At 41.2% G+C, this 25529-nt stretch overlaps 1 long non-coding RNA gene across 2 annotated transcripts in view; it reads right to left on the bottom strand.

The window, feature by feature from the left end:
• The window catches only part of LOC109245095 (uncharacterized), a 113774-nt gene that overhangs the window by 38337 nt on the left and 49908 nt on the right, over nt 1-25529 (bottom strand). For both annotated transcript variants that reach the window (XR_008421143.1, XR_002070779.2), the window contains exon 3: nt 7864-7988. This is a non-coding gene — a long non-coding RNA (uncharacterized LOC109245095). The remainder of the gene's footprint in view (nt 1-7863; nt 7989-25529) is intronic.

Here is a 25529-nt window from a genome sequence, read left to right as displayed (position 1 = left end):
CACCTGGGTGTCTCAGTCAGTTAAGTGTCTGACTCTTGGTTTTGGCTCAGGTCATGATCTTGTGTTTAGGAGCATTGAGCCCCGTGTTGGGCCCCGAGCTGACAGCATGGAGCCTGCTTGGGATTCTCTTTCTCTCTGCCCATCCCTTGCTCTCTCTCCGCCCCCCCCCTCAAAATAAATAAATAAACTTAAAAAAAAAAAAGAAGAAAACCTAGGTGTACATCTTCATCATCTTGGATCAGGCAATGGTTTGTTTATTAGCTGTGACACCAAAAGCAGAAAAGAAAAGATAGATAAATTGAACTTCAAATTTAAACTTTTGTGTTTTGGGGCACCTGGGTGGCTCAGCCGGGTAAGCATCCGACTTCGGCTTAGGTCATGATGTCGCAGTTTGTGAGTTTGAGCCCTGCTTCGGGCTCTATGCTGACGGGCCTGGAGCCTGCTTCAGATTCTATGTCTCCCTCTCTCTCAGTCCCCCCACTCACGCTCTCTCTCTCTCTCTCTCTCTCTCTCTCTCTCAAAAATAAATAAACATTAAAAAAAACTTTTAAACTTTTGTGTTTTAAAGGAGACCATCAAACTAAAAAGACAACCCACAGAATGGGAGAAAATATTTGCAAATTATATATCTGATAAGAGACTGGAATATACAAAGATCAGTTGCAACTCAACAGTGAAAAGACAAACAACCTTACATTTTAAAATGGGCAAAAGACTTAAATAGATATTTCCCCAAAGAAATGACCAATTAAGTACATGAAAAATTTCATATCACTACTCATTACGGAAATACAAATCAAAACCACAATGAGATGCCACTTTATGCCCACTAAAATGGCTACAATAACAAAGACAGACATTATCAAGTGTCGGTGGGGATGTGGAGAAATTGAAACCCTCATACAGTGTTGGTAGGAATGTAAAATAGGGTAGCTGCTTTGAAACCAGTCCCTCAAAAAGTTAAACATAGACTTACCACATGACCCATCAATTCCACTCCTATATATATACCCAAGAGAACTGAAAACATAATCACACAAATACCTGTACATGAATGTTCACAGCAGCAAGAGTTACAATAGCCAAAATGTGAGAACAACTAAAATGCCCATCAATTGATAAATGAATAAACAAAATGTGGTATGTCCATACAATGGAATGTTATTTGGCAATTAAGAGGAATGAAGTATTGACATGGGCTACAACACAGATGAACTCCGAAGCATTATGCTAAATGAAAGAACCAGATGCAAAAGACCACATCCTGTATGCTTCTATTTGTACGAAATGTCCAGAATAGACAAATTAATAGAAACCCAAAGTAGATTAATGATGGGAAAAGGGGGGAATGGGGAGTGACTGCTAATTGGTACAGGCTTTCTTTTGGGGTTGATAAAAATGTTCTGGAATTAGGTCGTACAACTTAGTGAATATACTAAAAACCACTGAGGTGTACAAATTAAAAGGTGAATTTTATGGTATGCGAGTTATAGCTCAATTTTTTTTAAATGTCATCCAGGGTCCCTGTGTCAATTAGGCCATAGTAAGGTATGTGGGTTAAATCCTGCAGGCAATGGGGGATGTGTGTGTGTGTGTGTGTGTGTGTGTGTGTGTGTCTACTCTTCTTCCACTGTAGTTGGAAAAGCAGGAAGGTGAAATCAACAAAAAATTTCCTACAGTGCTATCACCACAGGGCAATCAGTATGAATGGTTTGCTGTATTTCCTTATACTCTCATTTGTGGTTGTAGTGAGATCATGTTTTATGTACAATTTGATATGCTGCTCTTTTTTTCAGTTATCATAAACTTATTCTAAGCAGTATTTAAAACTAAATTTTCTTACCTAATTATAATAGTTATTTATGGTAGAAACTTCGGAAAATATAGAAAATTATTAAAAAAAAAGAAAATTAAAGTCATCCATAATCCCACCAGTTAGAAATAATCATTACAGACATTTTAGTGTATTTTATTTTGTCTTTTTTCTATGAGTAAATGTCATTTTTAATAGCTGTATAATAGGCCATCCAGTATCATAGATTACTTTTATTGTAATATAGTTAGGCTCTTTCCAGTTTCTCTCCATATAAATAATGATGTAATAAATATCTTTGTTCATGAAGCTTTTTCATAGATGGGGTTATTTCCTCAGCTTCTCAAAAGTAGAATTACTAGTCAAAGACTGAATATGTTTAAGCTTTTATGATGTATCCTTAAATTGCATTCTAAAATGATTCAACAAATTGCATTTCTATTAGCAATAAATGAGATTGCCGGTTTCACAGCATCCTCATCAGCACTGAGGATTATACTTTTTAAAATTCTCCTTTTTAAAAAATTTTTTCATTCTAATGGAGGTTTCATAAGAAAGACAGCGGCATGCTCAGGTTTGTATTTTAGATAATAGAGCAGTTGGGCACGAAAGAAGTGGGTGAGTGCTGGTGTGGCAACCAATTAGGGAAATGCTGCACTAGTCGCACTAGCAAAGGAAATAAAACGACACTGTCAGGCAGTGAGGATGGGCTTAAAGACATTTAAGATTAGAAGGACAGTTCTTTTTAATTTTTTTTAAACATTTATTTTTGAGAGAGAGAGCATGAGCGGGGGAGGGTCAGAGAGACAGGGAGACACAGAATCCGAAGCAGGCTCCAGGCTCTGAGCTGTCAGCACAGAGCCCAACGTGGGGCTCGAACTCATGGACCGTGAGATCGTGACCTGAGCCGAAGTCGGATGCCCAACGACTGAGCCACCCAGGCGCCCCAAGACATTTCTAAGAAAGGACAGGTTGGATGCGTGCCAGATCCAAAAGTGGCAGGAAGGAAGGAAGAGGTGTCAAGTTTGACTCCAAAATCTCTACCTTTGGAGGTAGAGTGGAGGGCAATAGCTGTAGCTGAGGCAGGGAAAAAGGGAAGGAGGAGCAGATTTAGAAGGAAAAGGAAGCTTTCTGACTGCAACATGTTATTTTGGGTGACTTCCAGAGTTACAGGTGGATATCAACATATCCATTAACAACATGAGTCTGAAGCTCGGAAGAAAGGACAGCACTGGGGTTAGTAAAAGTTTGGGAACTGTCCGCATGTAAATGGTAATGAATGAGATCAATGAGGGAATGCCAGGGAATACCTACATTTCTAAGACAGAAAGAGGAATGAGTGAAGGAGGAAGGGTTACTTAGGAAGCAGAAGGGGAACCCACAGACACTGGTGCAAAATGCCAGGGGAGGGAGAGGTTCAAGGAGAGAGAATCGTCAACAGTGTCAGATGCGTCCAATCTTACAAGAGTCACGAGTCACAGAGGAAGGCCGAAGAGGGGGCCTGGAGAGTGGGCAGTTGGGGGGTGGAGGTGTCAGGAAGGTGTGAGAGAGGACAGTAGACTCACTGGGAAGTCATTCTCCTTAAATTTTTCTCTCTCCTTTCATCAGGGCAGGAGCTGGTCAGTGATTCCACTCTTTCCTGCCCACCAGAGTGGATTTGTAGTACAAATGGAAGCTGAGAAAGAGGGTGGGAGACAGGGCTCTGAGTCCTGGCTCTTAATCCCGGACATCTGATCCAGGCTTGACCCGTGATCTCTTTACCCATAACACGAAGGGATTGGTGAGTAAAAGGGTGCCTGAAGCTGGCCTTGGTTCAGTGCAGGTCTGCGGTGAAATGAGAAAAATAAAGCCAACATTGTATGTTTTCATGAAGGAAGTTAACTTCATGAAGTGTAAAAGTCTGTCCTTTATTCTGAGATTATGTCTTTCCTACCTTTTATAGTAAGCTGTCATTTCTTTTGTGAAATGATGGTAGATGGTAGCTGGGTTTTTCTCCTGGATGTTTCTTTCCCATGTCTTCATTTAGCAAGTAAGAAGTTGGTAACTCTCTGTTGGCCCACCAAATCAGTTTGGTGATGTTACTGACTTATGAGTTGGAAAAGTGTAGGAATTAGTGGCCTAGATTATTTATTTATTTATTTATTTATTTATTTATTTATTTATTTATGTATTTATTTAATTGAGAGCAGGGAGGGACAGAGAGAGGGAAAGAGAGAGAGAATCCCATGCAGGCTCTGCACGGTCAGCACAGAGCCAAATGTGGGGCTCAAACTCACAAACTGTGAGGTCATGACCTGAGCTAAAATCTAGAGTCAGGTACTTAACCAACTGAGCCAGCCAGGTACCCCCTAGACATTTTTTTTTTTTAATTTTTTTTTTAACGTTTATTTATTTTTGAGACAGAGAGAGACAGAGCATGAATGGGGGAGGGTCAGAGAGAGAGGGAGACACAGAATCGGAAGCAGGCTCCAGGCTCTGAGCTGTCAGCACAGAGCCCGACGCGGGGCTCGAACTCACGGACCGTGAGATCATGACCTGAGCCGAAGTCGGACGCTTAACCGACCAAGCCACCCAGGTGCCCCGCCCCTAGACATTTTTTAAGGCTCTCATCTATAAAACCCTGAAATCCTAGCCCTCTGGAGATAGTCCTAAGAAGGAAAATACAATGGTACAATGTAGGGTGGAGCTAGCTACCACTAATGTAACCCCACCTTCCAGTAAAAGGGCTTTGAGTCTGGGCCTTGGCCCTGAGATGCTGTGTTTCTGGTCCCTCTTTATCCTGCAGTCTTCGTGTGCTCTGCAAGTCTGGTAACCCAGAGCCCCAGCCATAGTCACTGCTACTCCTTCCCCAGCAGCCAGGTTCTCCTGGTGTTTTATCCCAGCTCAGAGCCAGGCTCCTGCACAAAGATGTTCAGTAAGTAGTTGTTGAATAAGTGAAAAAATGAGTTCCTATTTTATCTATGAAGAAATTATTACTTTTTTTCTTTTTTTTAACATTTATTTATTTTTCGATAGAGAGAGAGTACGAGCAGGGGAGGGGCAGAGAGAGAGGGAGACACAGAATCCGAAGCAGACTGCAGGCTCTGAACTGACAGCACAGAGTCCGACACGGGGCTCAAACTCACGGACCCTGAGATCATGACCTGAGCTGAAGTTGGATGCTTAACCGACTGAGCCACCCAGGCGCCCCATATGTCTTTTTTTCTTTAAGGAGGCTCCATGCCCAGCATGGGGCTTGAACTCATGACCCACATAACTATGAGAGTCATGTGCTCTCATAGATTAATGGAACAGAATAGAGAATACAGAATGGACCCACAAACGTATGGCCAGCTAATCTTTGACAAAGCAAGAAAGAATACCCAATGGAAAAAACAGTCTCTTCAAATGGTGCTGGGCAAACTGGACAGCGACATGCAGAAGAATGAACCTGGATCACTTTCTTACACCATACACAAAAATAAACTCAAAATATGAAAGACCTAAATATAAGACAGGAAAAAATCAAAATCCTAGAGGAGAAAACAGGCAACAACCTCTTTGACCTCAGCTGCAGCAACTTCTTACTTGACATGTCTCCAGAGGCAAGCGAACAAAAGCAAAACTGAACTATTGGGACCTCACCAAGATAAAAAGCTTCTGCACAGCAAAGGAAACAATCAACAAAACTAAAAGGCAACTGATGGAATGGGAGAAGCTATTTGCAAATGACATATCAGATAATGGGTTAGTATCCAAAATCTATAAAGAACATATCAAACTCAACACCCAAAAAACAAATAATCCAGTAAAGAAATGGGCAAAAGGCATGAACAGACACTTCTCCAAAGAAGACATCCGGATGGCTAACAGACACATGAAAAAATGCTCAACATCACTCATCATCAGGGAAATACAAATCAAAACCACAATGAGATACCACCTCACACCTGTCAGGATGCTAAAATTAACAACTCTGGCAACAACAGATGTTGGCAAGGATGCAGAGAAAGGGGAACCCTTTTTGCACTGCTGGTGGGAATGCAAGCTGGTGCAGCCACTCTGGAAAACAGTATGGAGTTTCCTCAAAAAATTAAAAATAGAACTACCCTATGACCCAGAAATTGCACTACTAGGTACTTACTCAAAGGATACAGGAGTGCTGATTCAAAGGGGCACATGCACCCCAATGTTTATAGCAGCACTATCGACAATAGTCCAAGTACGGAAAGAGCCCATGTGCCCCTCAAGTGATGAATGGATAAAAAAGATGAGGTATATATACACAGTGGAATATTACTCAGCAATCAAAAAGAATGAAATCTTGCCATTTGCAACAATGTGGATGGAACTAGAGTGTATTATGCTAAGTGAAATAAGTCAATCAGAGAAAGACAAATATATGATTTCACTCATATGTGGAATTTAAGATGCAAAACAGATGAACATAGGGAAGGGAAGCAAAGATAATATAAAAAACAGAGAGAGAGACAAACCATAAGAGACTCTTAAACATAAAGAATAAACTGAGGGTTGCTGTTGGGGTGTTGGGTGGGGGGATGGGCTAAGAGGGAGTGATGGGCATTAAGGAAGACACTTGTTGGAATGAGCACTGGGTGTTATATATAAGTGATGAATCAATAAATTCCATTCCTGAAATCACTATTACACTGTATGTTAACTAACTTGGATTGAAATTTTAAAAAGAGAGAGAGAGCGAGTCATGTGCTCTACTGATTGAGCCAGCCAGCAGCCCCTATCCATGAGGAAGCTAACTTATCCCCTTCCTTAATCTCCCCAAAGACAGGGATGTGTACCCCCAGTGTCTAACAGCTGTCTTGTGGGTGCACAGGGAATATTTGAGATGAGTTTTTTTCTAACACCAAGTGGCTAACATGCGGCAGAAACTAAATTTGAACCCAAATCGTTTAACCCCAGTCCACTGCTCTCTCTTCCCCACCATTGCCACATGGTAGACATCCATCACCAGCAGGGGTGAGGTCTGTGAGCAAGACGACCTCTCCAGACCTCCTCACATCAAACTCAGGGAGAAGGCTAAGCCTGAGCCAGGTCTTAACCTCGAGTGGAGATTTTATTCTGTTCACACGGGCTGATGAAGGAGGGGTGCATACAAGAGTTGCAAAGCTTCAAAACTTCACTTTTATCTTTCTCAAAGTAACGATTGCTCTTAGTTTAAGGAGTTAAATTTTGCTAAATACACCTTTAATGAAAATCAGCTCCTCTTCACCCCAGAGGCCACCATGATCACTCATTTGCATATTTTTTCTGGTGTTTACCTTCATAACTCTAAAGGACAAACTTAGATGCTATGTCTCCATCTGTCGAGTTCCCCATCAACTATTGGCCAGCCTGATGAAGGAGGAGTTTGCTTTTCTAAAGCAGTACCTGTTCCCCTCTTATGCTCAAGGTGGTTATAATTCTTGCTTACGTTAACACTTAATGTTGACCTTATTATGATTATATCATTTTTCCTCACTTGAGCTAGTGTACCAAGATATGCTTCTCTTCTTGGACAACTTTTTGTTTACCCCGAAGTTAATAATTACCTCTTTTTTTTTTTTCCCACTTGCTTAGTATTCTGGATACCAAGCAATTATTTTTCTCAGGCCTTCTAACAGCACTTTGACATTTCCTCAAACCAAGCAATTCAGATCATCTCTACTCATTCTGTTTTTTCTCACAGACCTCCCTAACTGCTTTTTCCTTCCACTGTACTGGTTGTTTCCATTGACCAGCACCTCGAATCCTAGAAGCTTCCTTTGCCACTCTCCTGATTTAGACCCTCTGAATCCCATGTCACCTTCTAGCTTGGTTTATTCCGAGAAAAATAATGCTGCGTTATCTAAAAATGTCTTTACCTCCCTTCAACTTTTCATTGATAATTGAACTGAACACAGAATTACAGGTTGGGATCATTTTCAAAATCCTCAGGATTTTGATAGCTTGCTCTATTTTCTTCCAGCTTCTGATGTTTTCATTGAGCATTATGAGGCCATTCTGATTGCTGATCCTTTGTAAAAACAAAAACAAAAACAAAACAAGAAACCTACCTTGTGTCTTGGGAAGTTTTTAGGATTTTTTTTCTTCATCTCTAGGGTTCTAAAATTTCACAGCGATATGCCTCAGTGGGGTCTTTTTCTGTCATCGTGCTTGGCACCCAGTGGACCCTGTCAAACTAGAAATTCATAACCTTCAGTTCTGGGGAAAATGTTCCTATTACTTATTTTCATAATGTTCTCCCTTCCATTTTTCTGTTCTCTCTGATATTAGGCAGAGTGAGGGGTAGAGAGTAGTGGAAGTTTCTGTCCAGGGGAAGTCTCTCTGATGAAGTGACATTTGAGCAGAAATCTGAATGAGCATTGCCTCATTTACCGGAAGAAAGTTCCTGACATCTTCCTTGTCAGGAAGCTTTGTTCACATGCCTGGTGATCTTCGGCTGAGGATCTACACTGAGAGGGAGGCACTACAGGCTGATGGAGGGCTCTGTGTGTGACTTGGGGCTTGTCAACTGGTGGAGTTCACTGTTAGGTGCTCTGGTGGCACACTAGCTTTTTCACGGGGCAGCTCCTTCCTCTGGGATTGCTTAGTTTTTCCAGAGAAGAATCTTCCAGTCTCCTGCCTGGAGGTGGTGAGAGAGGGAAGAGATGGGGGTAGGGGGTGGAGCGAAGGGGATGTCACCGCTCATTCACCCATTCCTACCGAATTTAATTCATCATTAAGTTTCACCCTCACTCCTCCTTCTGTGACTCCCTGAAATGCCTGGGCCTTTCTGGGATTCTGTTAGGCAAGCTTTTTGACTTCTTGTGGGCATTTTTCCTTGCAGGGTTTGAGTACCTGCTCCTACCATCCTTTTTCTTGTCCACTGATGTCTCTTTGCCCATTCTCCTTGTCCATTTAAATGGGATTTTAAGAGAACTTGCAAGTAAACGTGTATTCAACCCAGTGTGTTTAACCAGAGCATAAGATACCCTGTGAAACAAATTCTTGCAAACTGATAAGGCTAAGAATTCTTCTTCTTCTTCTTTTTTTTTTTTTTAAGAAAAAGAAAACCCTTGCAGAGTTTCCCTCCTGTAGTGAGAGCACTGTACTTGACAATCATAGAATTTTATGGGTGAAGTGACCTCAGACATTATGTACTCTCACCACCTCATTTTACAGATGTAGAAAACGAAACCCAGACAGCATAAGTAACTCACCCAAAGTCACAGAGTAGAGAAATCTAAGGAGTCCCTCTATTTTCCACTTGTAATCCTACGCCATTCCCACTACCATTCAGCCTTCCCAGAAAAGCCCCTCAGGCAACAGAAAGATTTTCCTCTTGATGGGGCTTCCAAAGCAAATGCCTTTTTGCTCTCTGGGCCAATCTGACCCTGATCGGTCCCATCTGGAGAAGAACCATGACAATGAACTAGACATTGTTTCTTAGCAAGACCGGGAGTGCTCCTGGCATATTAAACTGAGATCATTTCTTAAAGGACAGAGTCAGGATAACAAATCCACCTTAAAATAAACCTCAAGTCAAATTACCAATTAACACCTAAATGTATTTAAGCAGAAATAAGTTTAATCGTCTAATTAATTTTTCACCAATTAAGTCCATTTTTACATGTTGCATTTTACACTGCCTTGGCAATGAAAGTAATTGGATTCCTTTATAACCACTTTCCACTTCCTGGTTTGCTAAGTAGTTCAATGTTATTGTCTGTCTACAGAAAATATAAATCCCCCCAAACTGGCCACATTGCAACTTCAGGAAGTTCATAAAGTACTCCTTTTGGGAGTAGCTACGAAGATGACAAGATATGATATCATGGAGTGGGAAAGGTGTCTGTGGTAGGCAGCCTCCAACGTGGCCCCTGGTGTTCCCTGCCTCCTGGCGCCCACACTCTTGTGCACTCCCCTGCCCTGGAGTGTAGGCTGGCCTGGTGACTCACTCTTAAGGAGTAGAACGTGGCAGAACTGATGGGATGTTACTACGGAGATAAGGTTATGACTTCCAACTTAGTTGTTACCCCTCCCCACCCTCGTCCCTCCCCCTCCCTTGACCTTTCTTTTTCTTTCCCAGGTCACTGACTCTGGATAAAACTGTGTCCTGAGCAACCCCACAGAAAGGCCCACTTGCCAAGGAGCCAAAGCCTCTGGCCAAAAGCCCCTTGAGTGAGCTTGGAGATGGCACCTCCTGCCCTGGAGACTGCAGTCCCTGGCAGGGGCCTGAGAGCAACCTCCTGAGAAACCCTGAGCCAGACCCCCTGAGCTAAGCCATTCACAGACTCCGACCTTTACCAGCTTTGGGCGATAATACATATTTACTGTTCTAAGCTGCTACATTTGGGGATAATTTATTATACACAACAGTGGAGGAGACCTAGGTATGGGTTCTGACTTTTCAACTTCTTTGCAAAGCCATCTTGTATGTGTCCCTTCACTTCTCTTGATTATGCCTGTTACCTCTTCTGTGAAATGGGGGTAAAGACCACACCTACCCCACGGAGTTGCTGAGGGGTTCAAGGAAAAGAAGACTAATTTTAATATTTTTTTTAAGTTTTTTTCAACGTTTATTTATTTTTGAGAGACAGAGAGAAGCAGAGAGTGAGCAGGGATGGGGCACAGAAAGAGGGAGACACAGATTCTGAAGCAGGCTCCAGGCTCTGAGCTGTCAGCACAGAGCCTGACCCGAACCCACAATCCATGAGATCATGACCTGAGGCAAAGTCAGAAGCTTAACCAACCAGGCCACCCTGGCACCCCAAGGAAACTAATTTTAAAATGATCGTGAGATAGTAGGAATTTTTATCTACACTATCTCATTTAATGTCTTTCTTAAGTGTGTTTGTTTGTTTTATAAACAGCACACAAAAAATAAAATCTTCGATCTGGTCTATCTATCTCTCTATCTATCAGGTTTAAAGATAGAGAAGAACATTCAAAAGTATCATTTAATGTCTTTCAAATGGGAAAAAAAACACATGTGAAGCATATCCAGTAAATTGGAAAACCATACTCGTATCATTAGAGCCAGTTCGTTTTATGATTTATTAAAACACTGTTTAACCAAACATCGAGCTTGGATCAACCTTAAATAAACCATATGCCTTTTAGAACTGATGGGTTTTAATTAGTTTTTTAATTAGCATGTGAGAAGTTTGTAAACCTGTTAGTTTTGCTATCTAAATCCGAAGAATAAACTTTATAAGATTCTCACAAGAGGAGCTCTTCAGGGCCAAGGTTAAGGCCCATGGACCCCCTCAAATGAATATGGCCCAAGCATAACTCTCTTCCACAACCCCCCCAGGCCAGCCCTCATTACTGACCCCAAACTCTTCCTGCTGTCCAACCTGGAAACCCAGTCACCTACCCAGAATCCTCCCCTTCCACTCCTCACCCCACATCGTATCACCAATTCTACTTCAGAAACATTTCTTCCTCTCCACTCCTGTGCTGCCATTTTAGTTCATATTCATCTCTTCCACAGTGAACCATTAATGCAATTAATATTGTAATTCTAATAGTATACATGAAATATATTACACATAACTATAATATCATAATAAATATTAACAAATCCCATTTATTGACAGTGCACCATGTTTCACAAGTTCAACTCTGAGCTGATGATGAGACTTACAGGCCCCCTGTAAGCGGAGCTAACAGGTTGCTTCATTCAGCTCCGCAACAGCTATGCAAGATGGAAGGTTAAGAATAGGCTGCCTTAGTCTAAATCTCAGCTTTTCCACTTACTCAGTGCCTTTGGACAAGTTCCTTAACTTCTCTGTGCTTCAATTTTCTCACCTGGAAAACAAGGATAAATAGTAGCACTTACCCCATAAGGATTAAGAATATTTTAAATGCATAGAACAGTGCCTGGCAGTCAAAAAATGTTAGCTATTATTATTTTGGGTCCATATCATGTTTTCTCCAACACCTGTATCTCTCTAGGACAAACTATCCTTTCCAGAGCAGTCTGATTCTTCTTCTAAGGAGCCATTTGACCATGTCAGTCCCTTAGCATGGAACGTCAGGGACATAGGCCTTAGCATGGTCCAGCTGTCTAGCTCACCTCCCTGGCCCTCAGCTTCTACTTCTCCCCACCCCCTTCCCCATGCTCATTCCCCACTTAATGTCTCACCATTCCTAAAACATGCCCCTCTGAACTTAACTTTGTGTCTCCCCGCCAAGACAAATGAGGTACAGTGAAGAGATAGGCTCACTCAAGGGGTGGCAAAGGACAGCACCCAAGATGGCGGCTGGATGCTCCCACCTCTCTTTCAAACTCTGTAAGGATTAGAGACCGAAGAGCACTGGGACTTAAGTCCTTCTATGTGGCAGGGATAGCGCAGGCCTTAAAATAGCTGGGATGTTTGCTACCAAGAAAAGTCACATGAAAAGAAAACGAAGTAGGCCTTTTCCTACCTTCCCTGGGAGCACAGAACTGCCTCGGCTACCATCAGGAAAAAGAGAAGAAAGGAAGAAAGAAAGAGCTTGGACTTTAAAGTGAGCCCACGTCTAAATCCTGGCTCTCCCTCTGGAAACAAACACGTACCCTCACTTTCTTTGGCTGGGAAATAAGAATGATAATGGTTCCTTTGCAAAGTTGATGTGAGGATTCCATGAGAAAACGTATGTAAAAGTACCCAGTACATCACGCGGGCTCTAAATTAAAGGCTACCTTCCCATTTTCTCCTGAACTGTTGTCCGTGCCTGTAAAGGTCTCCCTGTTCACCCCACCCTGGTGGGTGCCTGGTGAACTCCTACCCAATCCTCAAGTCCCAGGCTCAATGCCATCCTTCCAGAGAAGTCATCCTCCCTGGTCTTCTCAGGCAGAGTTCATGACTCCCGCCACTGTCTCCCCCTGAACTGGGGACTCCTCCAGAACATGAATCACTGCTCAAACTCCTTTGGATCCTTAGCCTGGCATCATTCAAAAATAAATGTCTGTGGGGTAGTGTTCCATGATTTCCTTATGAAAATAAAGACTTCTTAGATGCCTTAAAATATTTTCTTTACAGTATTCTTTGTAATAGAGAAAATTTGGAAGCAATATACATGTCTAATAATTAGAGGTTATGTAAATTATGGTTAATCCTCAAAATGTGGTTTGCTGCCATTAAAATCATCTTACAGAAATGTACTGTTGACATTAAAAAAAATGTTCTCAATATACATTGTGAGGGAAAGAAGCAGGTTTCAAAACAGTACTATGTACAGAATGATCCCATTTTGTGACAAAAATATAAATGTTTATGTATGCATAAAAAAGGTCTGGAAGGACCCAGTGGTTGTCTCTGGGTGGGTGGAATTTGCATGTTTCTTTTCCTTCCTTATGCTTATATGTATTTTGTGATTTTTCTATAATGAGCATAAATTACTTTTGTAGTAAGAAAAAAATTTTTTAACTACCAAAATTGTTTTTCTGATTGTAATGCATTTTCATTGTAGAAAATTTGGAAAGTCTGAAAACTATAAAAAAGAAAAGATAATTACGCATGTTGTTCTACCAAGAGAGTCTATTAACATTCTAGTATATTTCTTTCTAGTGTTTTTTGTTAATGTACGTATGAATTTTTTAAACTACTTGAGATCAAACTGATCTACAGTTTAATGTCCTGAAATTTTTTATTATTACTATGAATATTTTCAAAAATTATTACAAATTCTAAATACTAGATGTCTGGCAAAGGGCTAGAGAAATCAGCTATCCTAGGAGGGAAACAACTAAAAAGAGGGTTAATGGCCTCCCAAGTACAGCATAAGCATTTTAAAGACTTTCCTAGGCCCTAGAGAGGCCTTACATTGTTTAAAACACTTTAACATATTCCATAAGAACAATTTTAACTACAAAATTTTTGAAGGGGCCTTTTATAACTTTTGCTATTGAAACTGGCTAAACATACTCATTTAATTACAACTGGTGAACAACTCACTTAATTTATAATTGGCTATAATTTCTCAGTAACTATTGTACATATTTGGGAACTCTTGCAAAGTGAGAAAAATCCAACCTGCAAATTGTTTTCAAACACAAAGAAACAGTAAATTTCAACAATTAATAATGTTAACATGGTGTTACATTTAATAGGTTTTTAATTAAACATTTCTTGATTTTACAGTTTCCTTTTCACATTTTGGAGCCAATAACTTTTTTTGGATTTCAAACTTTTTCCTAGGCCCTGAAAAAGTACCTAGGCCTTGAGTTCTGTGTCTCTCCTGCCTCGCTGAGGAAAATGCCCTGGCTGAGTCCCCTCGGCCAGTGGGCAGTCAAGACAGACAGATGTTAGAAACTGTCAGCAAGGACAGGAGCCACTGCAAAGACCAGCAGCAGGAAAGGCCAATTTATCCACCAGAGTCGTTTTTTTCTGTGCCAACCTCCAGACAGAAAGTAGGAAATTTTGGACAAAGGATTCCTGCACAAATAGATTTTTGCTTCTCAAGTACAGAAAGTAAACTGGGGAAGGAGAAGAGAAGGAGGGTGAGGCAGAAAAGGAAGAATGAGGGAGGGAGGGAGGAAGAAAGGAAGGCTACCATTCATTAGTTGTTTATTATTACTCCGTGCTGAGCTAAGTGACTTACGTATTTCATTCAATACTCATGACAATCCTATGAGATGAAGACTATTCTCACTCTCATTTTACGGTAAGGTTCCTAAGGCTGAGCCTGGCTAACTCATTGCCCCAAGGTCACACAGCTAGAAAGTGCTGGCCCAAGACTGTCCGACCCCAAAGCCTGTGTATTAGCCCCTATACCATATGGCCTCTCCAAACGCACCTGCCCTATCCAGCCCTCCTACTTCCAGAAGAACAGAATTTAAAGCTGGAAAAACCCCATGAGACCAGCTCACCCTTCTTGTCTCTACTTTTGTCATAGCACTGCTCCCAAGGAAAATCTTGCTCCCTGTCGGCATGCTGCTGAGCCAGGCACTCCCGTGGCCCAGGGGCACTGTGCCTGGCCTAGAAAATGTGCTCAGGAGATGTTGGCTGAATTAATAAATTAAATAAGTCTCTCATTTTGTTGAGAAGGAAGACCAGAGAAGGAAATCTGAGGGACCACACAGTCCAGGTAAAACCCACTCACAGTGACTCAGCAAGGCAGTGGTGGCCGACTCTGGATGAGAATCCCAACCCGTGCTTTCTGCACTATTTAACCGAAATTTACACAGGACTTTCCTCTTTCTTTTATGCCACGTCCTTCTTACAACAACCATGTGTCATATGTGTCGTATGTGATCAAATCTAAGACCATCCGTAGGACACGCTATTATTTTATGTTACAATAAGAGAGAAAAAAATGGAACAACACTGTCAAGCATCCTTGAGAGACACCCATCAACCAAAAGATGTATGCCTACCATGTGAAAAATGTGTGATGTTATCCACGTTTCAGAGATGTGGAACGGAGGCTCAGAGGAACAAAGTGGCAAGTCTTGGTCACAAACCTACTAAGGGCCAGACATCTGTGATCCAAACCAGTCCAGGGCTCTCTCTACAATTGTCCCTCAAGGCACTATGATTTGATGACTGGGTTTTGGGGGGCAGGAGGGTGGAAAAGCTATTTAAATGAGCATCTTCATTCAACTGGTGACATAGCTCCTTCCCCACTAGATTATAAGCATGACACCTGACAGCTGTTTTCCCAGCACCTAGCACTGTGGCTAGCACAGAGCAAGCCCTCAAAACATATTGGGGCACCAGGGTGGCCCAGTCGGTTAAGCGTCTGACTCTTGACTTCCGCTCAGGTCATGATTTCATGGTTTCGTGGGTTCAAGCCCTGAGTCAGATTCTGTGCACTGCCCTCGCCATGCAGAGCCTGCCTAGGTTTCTCCCTCCCTCTCTCTCTCTCTCTCTCTGCGCCCCTCCCCTACTCACACTCTGTCTCTCTCGAAATAAACACATAAACTTAAAAATATACATATCTAAGACATGGAAAGGGTTCACACTATGAGGCACACCAGAAGTGCAGAAAACATGGGCCTAAGTTAGAAGTCCACTACCTTGGGGCAGTCCTATGCTGCTGATATCCCAGGCAAGGGGAAAGACAAGTGCAGAATGGCAGTGGGGTGGGGCAGGAGCCCAGGACTTCCGATGCATCCTGACACAGACAGACCTGATCAGAATCCCAGCTTTGCCAGCTACTAGCTGTGGGACCTTGGGTAAGTTACTGACTCTCACTCAGTCTCTTTTTCCTTGTTGGTAAAATAGGAAAAACGCAGTTCTGCCGATCTCTTGAGATGGTGTGAGAATTCAACAAGAAAACAAAAGTAAAAAGCTTAGCATGGTGCCTGGCACCTGGCAAACAATCCATCACAGCTAAAGCCAGGTAAAGGAAGAAATATTGGTCTTATGCCATTTTGAACAGAATCACACCAGCTGGAGGGCGGGGGATTTCATAATTGGGAACCCTCAGCCTCAGACTGGCCATAGAAACAGACAGTCCTGCAGGAAAAGACCTCCCACCCACTTTTTCAAGATCAAATACACAAAATAAGAAATGAGAATTGAGAAATCACCATAGACACTAAATGAACTAAAAGAATCCTAAGCACTCACCTGGGTGAACCTAAAGCAAAAATGGTTAAACCCTGCATAGAATAGATGATTTTCTTTTTTTTTTTTTTAAGTTTATTTATTTTTGGAACAGAGAGAGACAGAGCATGAATGGGGGAGGGTCAGAGAGAGAAGGAGACACAGAATCTGAAACAGGCTCCAGGCTCCGAGCTGTCAGCACAGAGCCCGACGCAGGGCTCGAACTCATGGACCGCGAGATCATGACCTGAGCTGAAGTCGGCCGCTCAACCAACTGAGCCACCCAGGCGCCCCTAAGCCACCCAGGTGCCCCAGATTTTCTAGGAAAATAGAAAATATTACAGCCAATTCCAGAGAACTTTTAAAGATACAGTCAAGAAAGAAAGAAAGAAAGAAAGAAAGAAAGAAAGAAAGAAAGAAAGAAAGAAAGAAAACCTGAAACCTATTAAATACCGCAGAAGACATTGAGAATGTTTTCAAAGAGCTATACCCCAAAAAAGTGTCAGGTCCAGATGGTTTCATGGGTGAATTCTACCTGCTATTTAAATTGTTCCAGAGCAAAGAGAAAGCAGGAAAACTTCCAAATTCTTTTTATGAAGCCAACATAACAGTGCATGAAACCTGACAAAAAGGACACAATAAAAGAAAAGAAAGATGTTGGAAAGCTGCCTCTGCAAATCTGTAAACAGTGCAAACATCTCCCTAAGAGTCAGGAGCAAAAGAAAGATTTCCACTAACACCATCATTATTTAACATTGTTCTGGAAGTACTGGCCTGTGCAATTATACAACAAGGGAAAAAAAACCCAAGAAGTATAAAAACAGGAAAGAACAAAGTAAAATTATCATTATTTTTAGATGATATGGCTGTAAATCTAGAAAATGCAAGATAACTCCCTCAAGAATTATCAATAAAATTATTTCATATCAATACAATAAGGTAAACTGATTATATGATAAACAAAAGTGAATAGCTTTTTTTTTAAAGTTTATTTTTGAGAGAGAGAGAGAGAGAGAGAGAGAGCGCACACAAGCTGGGGAAGGGCAGAGAGAGAGAGAATTCCAAGCAGGCTGTATACACTACCAGCAAAGAGCCTGATGTGGGGCTTGAACTCCCTAACAGTGAGATCACAACCTGAGCAGAAATCAAGAGTCTGACACTTAACTGACTGAGCCACCCAGGCACCCTGTGAGTAGCTTTCTTATATGCAATCATCAACTAATTAAAAAATACAAAAAGAGGGGTGACTTTGGCTCAGGTCACGATATCACAGTTCCTGAGTTCAAGTCCCACATCAGGCTCTCTGCTGTGAGCAAGGATGCAATCATCAACTAATTTAAAAATAAAAAAGAGCCTATGACTTTGGCTCAGGTCACGATATCACAGTTCCTGAGTTCAAGCCCGGCATCAGGCTCTCTGCTGTGAGCAAGGAGCCCACTTTGGATCCTCTGTCCCCCTCTTTCTCTCTGTGCCCCTCCCCAGCTTGTGCTCTCTCTCTCTCTAATAAATAAATATTAAATAAATAAATAAATAAATAAAATAAAACGAGATTCCATTCACATGGGCCACAACAAAAACACAACTATTACAAATGTGCTAAATCTATAAGAAAGCTTTAGAATACTAGACTTAATCGTCTGAATAAATGTAAACATATATCCGGCTTTTGAATAGGAAGATGTGCTATTGTAAAGATGTCAGTTCTCACAAGTCATTATATTTACAGTGATTCCAATTTTTAAAATACACAAAAAAGAATTGCTTTTGGAATAAGATGAGCCGATTCTAAAGTTCACGTGGAAACATAAACATGCAAGAACAGCCTGACCAGCCTGGGGAGTGTGTGGGGGAGGGCAGTGAGGGTAGACTCTGTTACCAGATACTAAAACGTAACATAGTTTCTTAGATACGACACAGAAACCACAAAGAAAAGGAAAAAAATAGATAAATTTGACTTCATCAGAATTAAAGACATTAAAAAACCCACAAAGTTCAGAAAGTTTGTGTTTCACAGGACACCATTAAAAAAGTGAAAAATATAGGAGCACCTGGGTGGCTCAGTCGGTTAAGCATCCAACTCTTGGTTTCAGCTCAGGTCATGATCTCACTGTTCATGCGTCTGAGCACTGAGCTGGGCTCTGTACTGACAGCACAGAGCCTGCATGGATTCTCTGTCTCCCTCTTTCCCTGCCCCTCTCCTGCTCAGGCACTCTCAAAAAAATAAATAATTAATTAAATAATTTTAAAACTTTAAAAAAGTGAAAATACAGCTCAGAGAATGGGAGAAAATATTTACAGATCATATATCTCATAAGGGACTAGTATCCAGGACATATAAAGAGCTCTTACGACTGCAAAAAACAAAAAACAAAAAGGATAAATAATCTGATTTTAAATGGGCAAAGAATTTGAATGGACATTTATCTAAACAAGCTATACAAATGGTTAATAAGCACAGTAAAAGATGCCCTACATCATTAGTCATTAGGGAAATGAAAATCAAAACCACAATCAGATACCAGTTTATACCCACGAGGACGGCTCTAATCAAAAAGGTAAACGTTAACAAGGTGAGGATGTGCCAAAATTGGAATCCACATACACTGCTGTTAGGAAAGAATGTAAAATGCTGCAGCCACTGTGGAAAAGTCTGACAGCTCTTCAAAAAGGTCAACATAGAGTTATCATATGACCCAGGAACTCCACTGCTACATATACGTACTCAAGAGAATTGAAAACATACGTCTACGCAAAAATCTGAACACAAATGTTTATACCAGCATTATTCATAATAGTCAATAATCTGAACACAAATGTTTATACCAGCATTATTCATAATAGCCAAAAAATGGAAACAATCCAAATGTACGTCAATAGATGAATGGATAAATAAAATGTGGTATTAGACACACAATGGAATACTATACAGCAATACAAAGGAAAGAAACACTAAAAAAAAAAAAGAAGAAATACTAACACATGCTACAACATGGATGAACCCTGAGAATCATGCTAATAAAGAAGTCAGCCATAAAATGCCACAAACCGTATGATTCTATTTATGTGACATGTCTAAAATAGTCAAATCCATCAAAACCAAAAGTAGATTAGTGATTGCCAGGAGCTGGGGGCAGGAAAGGGTGGAGAATGACTGCTAACAGATACCGGGTTTCTCTATGGGGTGATGAAAATGTTGTGGAATTAGATAGCAGTGATGGTTACACAACTCTGAAGCTAGCAAAAAACCGAATTCACTAAAAGGGTGAATTTTATCACATGTGAATTATATCGCAATAAAGCTGTTGTTTTAAAAACCATGACGTAAGGGTCACCTGGGTGGCTCAGTTGGTTAAGCATCTGACTTCGGCTCAGGTCATGATCTCACAGTTCATGAGTTCGAGCCCCACATTGGGCTCTGTGCTGAGAGCTCGGAGCCTGGAGCCTGCTTCAGATTCTGTGTCTTCCTCTCTCTCTCTCTGCCCCTTCCCTATCTCTCTCTCTCTCTCAAAAATAAACATTAAAAATATTTTAAAATAAAATAAAAACACAATGTAAAACTTTGGTAAGCAAAACAGCTCAAAAGACCAGAATAAACACAATTACCCACTAGAATTTAGTATATAATCAAGGTGGCACTTCCAAAAAGAGGAAAGATGGATTATCTGGAAAATGATACTGGACCAACATTCCTGGATAGGTTAACAATGGGGGAAGAGCAGCATTTGGAACCCCACCTTGTTCCTTTCACCTAAATATATCCTGATGTATCAAAGACTTAAACGTCAAAAGGAAATCCATAAAAACATAAGTAGGGGTGCCTGGGTGACTCAGTCGGTTAAGTGTCCAACTTCGGCTCAGGTTACGATCTCACTGCTCGTTAGTTCAAGCCCCGCATCGCGCTCTGTGCTGACAGCTCAGAGCCTGGAGCCTGCTTCAGCTTCTGTCTCCATCTCTCTGCCCCTCCCCTGCTCATGCTCTCTCTCTCTCTCTCTCTCTCTCTCAAATATAAAATAAAATATAAAAATTTTAAAAAATAAATAAACATTAGAAGTAAACTGAGGATTTCTTCTTTAATCTGAGAGTAGGAAAGGTAAGACACAAACACAAAGGCCCTTAAGAAAGAAAAGGTATACATTGACTTAAACAAGTTCTAAATTTCTACATGGAAAAAAAACCCAAAAGACAAAACAATAAGCTGGACATAATATTTGTAAAAATATAACACGTTTCCAATTTTCCTTTTTATATAAAAAATTTGTTTGTATCACTAAGAAAAAACAACCCAATAGGAAAACAAACATGAACAGACCATTTCCAGAAATAAAAGGGTAAATGCGAAACGATGTCAAATTTCACTCTTAATTAAAGGAATGTACATTAAAACAACTAGATGCCATTTTTCATCTATCAGATTAGCCAAGGTGAAAAGGGTTTCTAAAATACTGTATGGTCAAAGATGTGTAAAAAGTGGTGCCATTGAAAATTTATAACCATACAAAAATCCGCGCACAGGGGAGCCTGGGTGGCTCAGTCCGTTAAGCATCCGACTCTTGATTCTGGCTGAGGTCATAGTCTCATGGTCCGTGAGTTTGAGCCCTGTGTCAGGCTCTGGGCTGAGAGTGTGTAGCCTGCTTAGGATTCTCTCTCTCTCCCTCTCTCTGTCCCTCCCGTCCCCCTCACAAAATAGCAAAATAAACTTAAAAAAATCTGCACATAGATGTTTACAGTTGACCCTTGGACAATAACAGGTTTGAACTGCGTGGGTCCACTTAGATGTGGATTTTTTAAATATAAATATAGTACAGTACTGTAAATGTATTTGCTCTTCCATATGATTTTTTTTCTTTTTTTTTAAAGACTTTAGTTTTAAGTAATTTCCACACCCAGTGTGGGGCTCTAACTCACAACCCCCAGATCAAAAGCCACATGCTCCACCGGCCATGCTAGCCAGGTGCCCCCATATGATTTTCTTTTTCTTTTTTCTTTATTTAAAAGTGTTTTTAATTTTTTTTAATTTACTTTTGAAAGAGGGAAAGAGACACAGAGACAGAGACAGAGTGGGAAGGTTTCTCTTCCCACAGAGACAGTGTGGGAAGGTAGAGAGAAACACAGAATCCGAAGCAGGCTCCAGGCTCCGAGCCGTCAGCACAGAGCCCGACGCGGGGCTCGAACTCACGGACCGCGAGATCGTGACCTGAGCTGAAGTCAGATGCTCAACCGACTGAGCCACCCAGGTGCCCCCATATCATTTTCTTAATAACATTTTCTTTTCTCTAGCTTACTTTACTGTAAAAATACACATATCATACATACACAAAATATGTGTTAATCTGACTATGTTATCGGTAAGATCAATAGCAGGCTATTAGTAGTTAAATTTTGAGGGAGTCAAAAGTTATACTCAGATTTTCAGCTGTGCAGGGATCTGCTCCCCTAACCCCTGCATTCTTCAAGTATAGCAACTTTATTCATAATTGCCAAATCTCAGAAGCAACCAAGATGTCTTTCAATAAGTGAATGGATAAACAACCTGTGGTATATCCATACAATGGAATATTATTTAGCAATAAAAAGAAATGAACCATCAAGTCACAAAAAGACACGAAGGAATCTTAAATGCATATTGCTAGGTGAGAGAAGCCCACCTGAAAAGGATTATGATTCCAATTATATGACATCCTAGAAAAGGCAAAACTATGGAGACAGTCAAAATATCACTGTTTGCTAGGGGTTGAGGGCAAAAGAGAGGGAAGGACGACCAGATGGAGCACAGAGGGTTTTTAGGTCAGTGAAACTACTTTGTATGATACTACAGTGTGGATACCTGTATTATACATTTATCCAAACCCATAGACTGTAGGACAGAGTGAACCCTAATGTAAATAAAGTATGGACTTTGTGTGATAATAAGTATCAGCATTGGTTCATCAATTATAACAAATACGCCACATTAATACAGCATGTAAATAAGAGGGGAAACTATGGGAGAGGGAGGGAGGGATGTGGGAACTCATTACTTTCCCGTCCATTTTTTCTGTAAACCTAAAACTTCTCTAAAAAAAAAAAAAAAAAAAAAAAAGCTACTAATTTTTTTTTTAACTTGTACAAATACATTGGTGGTAGGTATGTAAGGTGGTACAATCCCTTTGGAATGAAATTTGACAATACTTTCCAAAAAATTTTAAAACACATGTCCTTTTACACAGATAGTCCACTTCTCAGACTTTATCTCACACACATACTCACAGGTAGGAAATGACATTTATACAAGACATTCATCTGTTCTGTTTGTAATGGCAAAAGACAGGAAATAGCCTTGTGGCAGACAGACTAACAGCCCCCCAAAATTCCATATTCCAATCCCCAGAACCTGTGAATACTCATGGCAAAGGGAATTAAAGTTACAGATGGAATTAAGATTACTAAACAGCTGGCCTTAAAATAGGGAGATTACCTGAGTTAGCTCAATATCATAACAAGGGTCCTCAGAAACAAAGGAGCGTAGCAGAAAAGGAGAGTGAGAATCGGGTGATTTGAGAAAAAACCCAACCTACGGTTGCTAGCTTTGAACATGGAGGAAGGAGACACAAGTCAAGGAATCCAAGTGGTCTCTAGAAGCTAGAAAGAGCAAGGAAACTGATGCTTCCCTAAAGTCTCCAGAGGGAAGGTAATCCTACCAACACCTTGAACTTAGCCCAGCAAGAACCATTTCAGGCTTCTGATCTACAGAACTGGAAGATAACAGAGTTCTGTTGTTTTAAGCCACCGAATTTGTGGTGACTTGTTACAGCAGCAAGAGGAAACTAATACAGACCGAAAAGTCTGTCTGCAGAGAACTAGCTAAATAAATGCAGTGTAATACTGTGCAGGCTTAAAAGAAAGGGGCCTCAGGGGCACCTGGCTGGCCCAGTCGGTGGAGCATGCGACTCTTGATCTCGAGGTTGTGAGTTTGAGCCCCATGTAGGGTATAGAGATTCCTTAAAAACAAAACCTGTAAAAAAAGAAAAAAGACAGGTGCCTCTTTACATACTCATATGGAATTCATTTCAAGGAACATTGTTTAGTGGGGAATAAAATGCAAAGTACACGAAGAGTGTAGATAGCATGTTATCTGTGTCAAAAGGAGGCACAGTTTCAAATCCACATAGATCTTCATATGTGCACAGGCTACCTCTGGAAAGATACACCAGAATCTGGTAACATTATTGAATATTTATTGCCACCACGGGAGGGGAAATGGGTGACAAGAAGTTCCAATGGCAGAGATGCTCATTTTTCACTGTATTCTCTCTCAGGCTGTTTTGGTTTGGGTTTGCTTTTGTTTGTTTGTTTTTTAAATCATGTACGCGTATGACCTTAAGAATAGAGAGAAAAAAATCTTTTAAGAGAGTGGGTTTTTAGTGTTTTAATCTTCTTAACAAGGATTGACTTAACCCATTCCTCAGTGGTGTGGTGTCCCATGCTTTTTCTTTCTTGATCTTCCCACCAATTCCGACAGGTTGGTGTTTGTGGGTGCGGTCATCAGTTCCTACCCACGGGTGAGGCGCTGAGGCTCCGAGAGGTTTAGTGGCCAAGTCGCACAGCGAGTAAGTTTTGCAGCTGGATTTTAAAGCCCGGTGTTCTGGTTCCAGGGCTCTCTCTTCAGACAATTGCAACGTGTCGCTGCCAGTTGCAACAGCCACGTAACCCCCAGATGCTACTACACGGAGTTGTCAGACAGGGATCTCAGCCCTCTCCGGGCCTTCAGGTCCCTCTCCCAGACCTCAGAGTTGAGGAGAAGGTCAGGCTCCACAGGGGCCCTGCCTACACTGCCTTCTGGATTCAGCCCACCTTCTTCTGTTACATCCCTCAGCAAAGTTCCTTTGGGGCCTTCTGGGGAGAGGCCGCCGCCAGCGGTCACTGTGGCTCTAATTGTTCTCTCTGGTGAGCTCACATTGCAGTCGGCCCAGTGCAGACACCTGCTTTCCTCAGGCAGAGATGAAACCCTAGAGATGACGGGCCTCCGCGGAGTATGACATCTTGATCAAATAAGGCTGCCCTGAGATTTCTCGTTCCTTCAAGCTTGGGGCCGGAGATGGAGGGGGGTCCCCCCCACCCTCCGTCTGTCGGCAGCTTACAACTTCAGGCACACAAATCCACCTTCCCGGGCCTCACTTTCTGGTAAAATAGAGATCATATTCCTGTGTTGCACGGACAGATGTTGCTGGGTCATTTACCTTTTGGGAGCACGATTTAAATATAGCCAAACTGCCTTTCATGTTGAGGATCTCAAAGCATTTTTAAATGAGTAATTAATGAAGTTCAACGTCCAGAAAAAGCAAGAATTATTGTCTTCATTTTATAAATAGATCAAAGGTCACACAATCAATGGCAGATGTAGGAAACAGATGTAAGAATTCTCCTTTTGTCCCTGACTGCAGCCACTAAATCCCACCCCTGGTATCATTGACAGACCTCCTTTCTGCTCTCTGACTTCTGGCCAAAGACGTGAAATTGGCCTTTATATGTTTCCACTTAAAGGTTTGAATTCTATGTATGGTTCATATGCCTTTGATATGTCTGGAATTTATAAAAGAGAAGGAGAAGAATGATATTTGATGCTTTTCAGAGATCATGTTGGGACTGAGCCTTATATAATGGGTCAAATGCCAATAAAGGAAAAAAAAAAACGCTCACCAGATCTTCAGGAAGTTCACTTTTATTCTCTCTCTGAAAGAATTCTGTCTGTTAAAATTAAACAGAGTGTATCTTTATTCGCCCAAATGATTGTTGTGGGAACAACAGACGTCACCACTTATTGAGCACCAACTGTATGCGAAGCATTGTTCTTCTTACCGGCATACATTATACCATGGGATTTTCACAAACACCTGAGGAAGTTTTTATTAATCATTCATTTTATAGATAATATATGACTGGGCTTGGAGATAAAAGGTTGAGGAAAAAGGAAAGACAAAGCTCAAATAAAATTAATTAAGCAAAAATGACAGGATATATACTTTGTGCTAGAGGTGTTGGGTTCTGATAGATACAAAGATGGAGATACGAAGATGAAGAAAATAGCACCAGATTCCTGCTCTCAAGGAATTTATAGCCTCGTGAATGGTTGAGGGTGAGGGCAGAGCAGAAGCACATAAAAAGACAAATAATGTCAATGCAATTCAGTCCAGAAGTATTTATTGAGTTGCTGCTATGTCTTA

This window comes from Panthera pardus, unplaced genomic scaffold (genome assembly GCF_024362965.1).
Source record: "Panthera pardus isolate Hobbes unplaced genomic scaffold, ASM2436296v1 HiC_scaffold_12, whole genome shotgun sequence".
Classification (NCBI taxonomy): domain Eukaryota; kingdom Metazoa; phylum Chordata; class Mammalia; order Carnivora; family Felidae; genus Panthera; species Panthera pardus.
The sequence above is the reverse complement of the archived record's forward strand: the minus strand, read 5'-3'. Positions and strand labels throughout refer to the sequence as shown.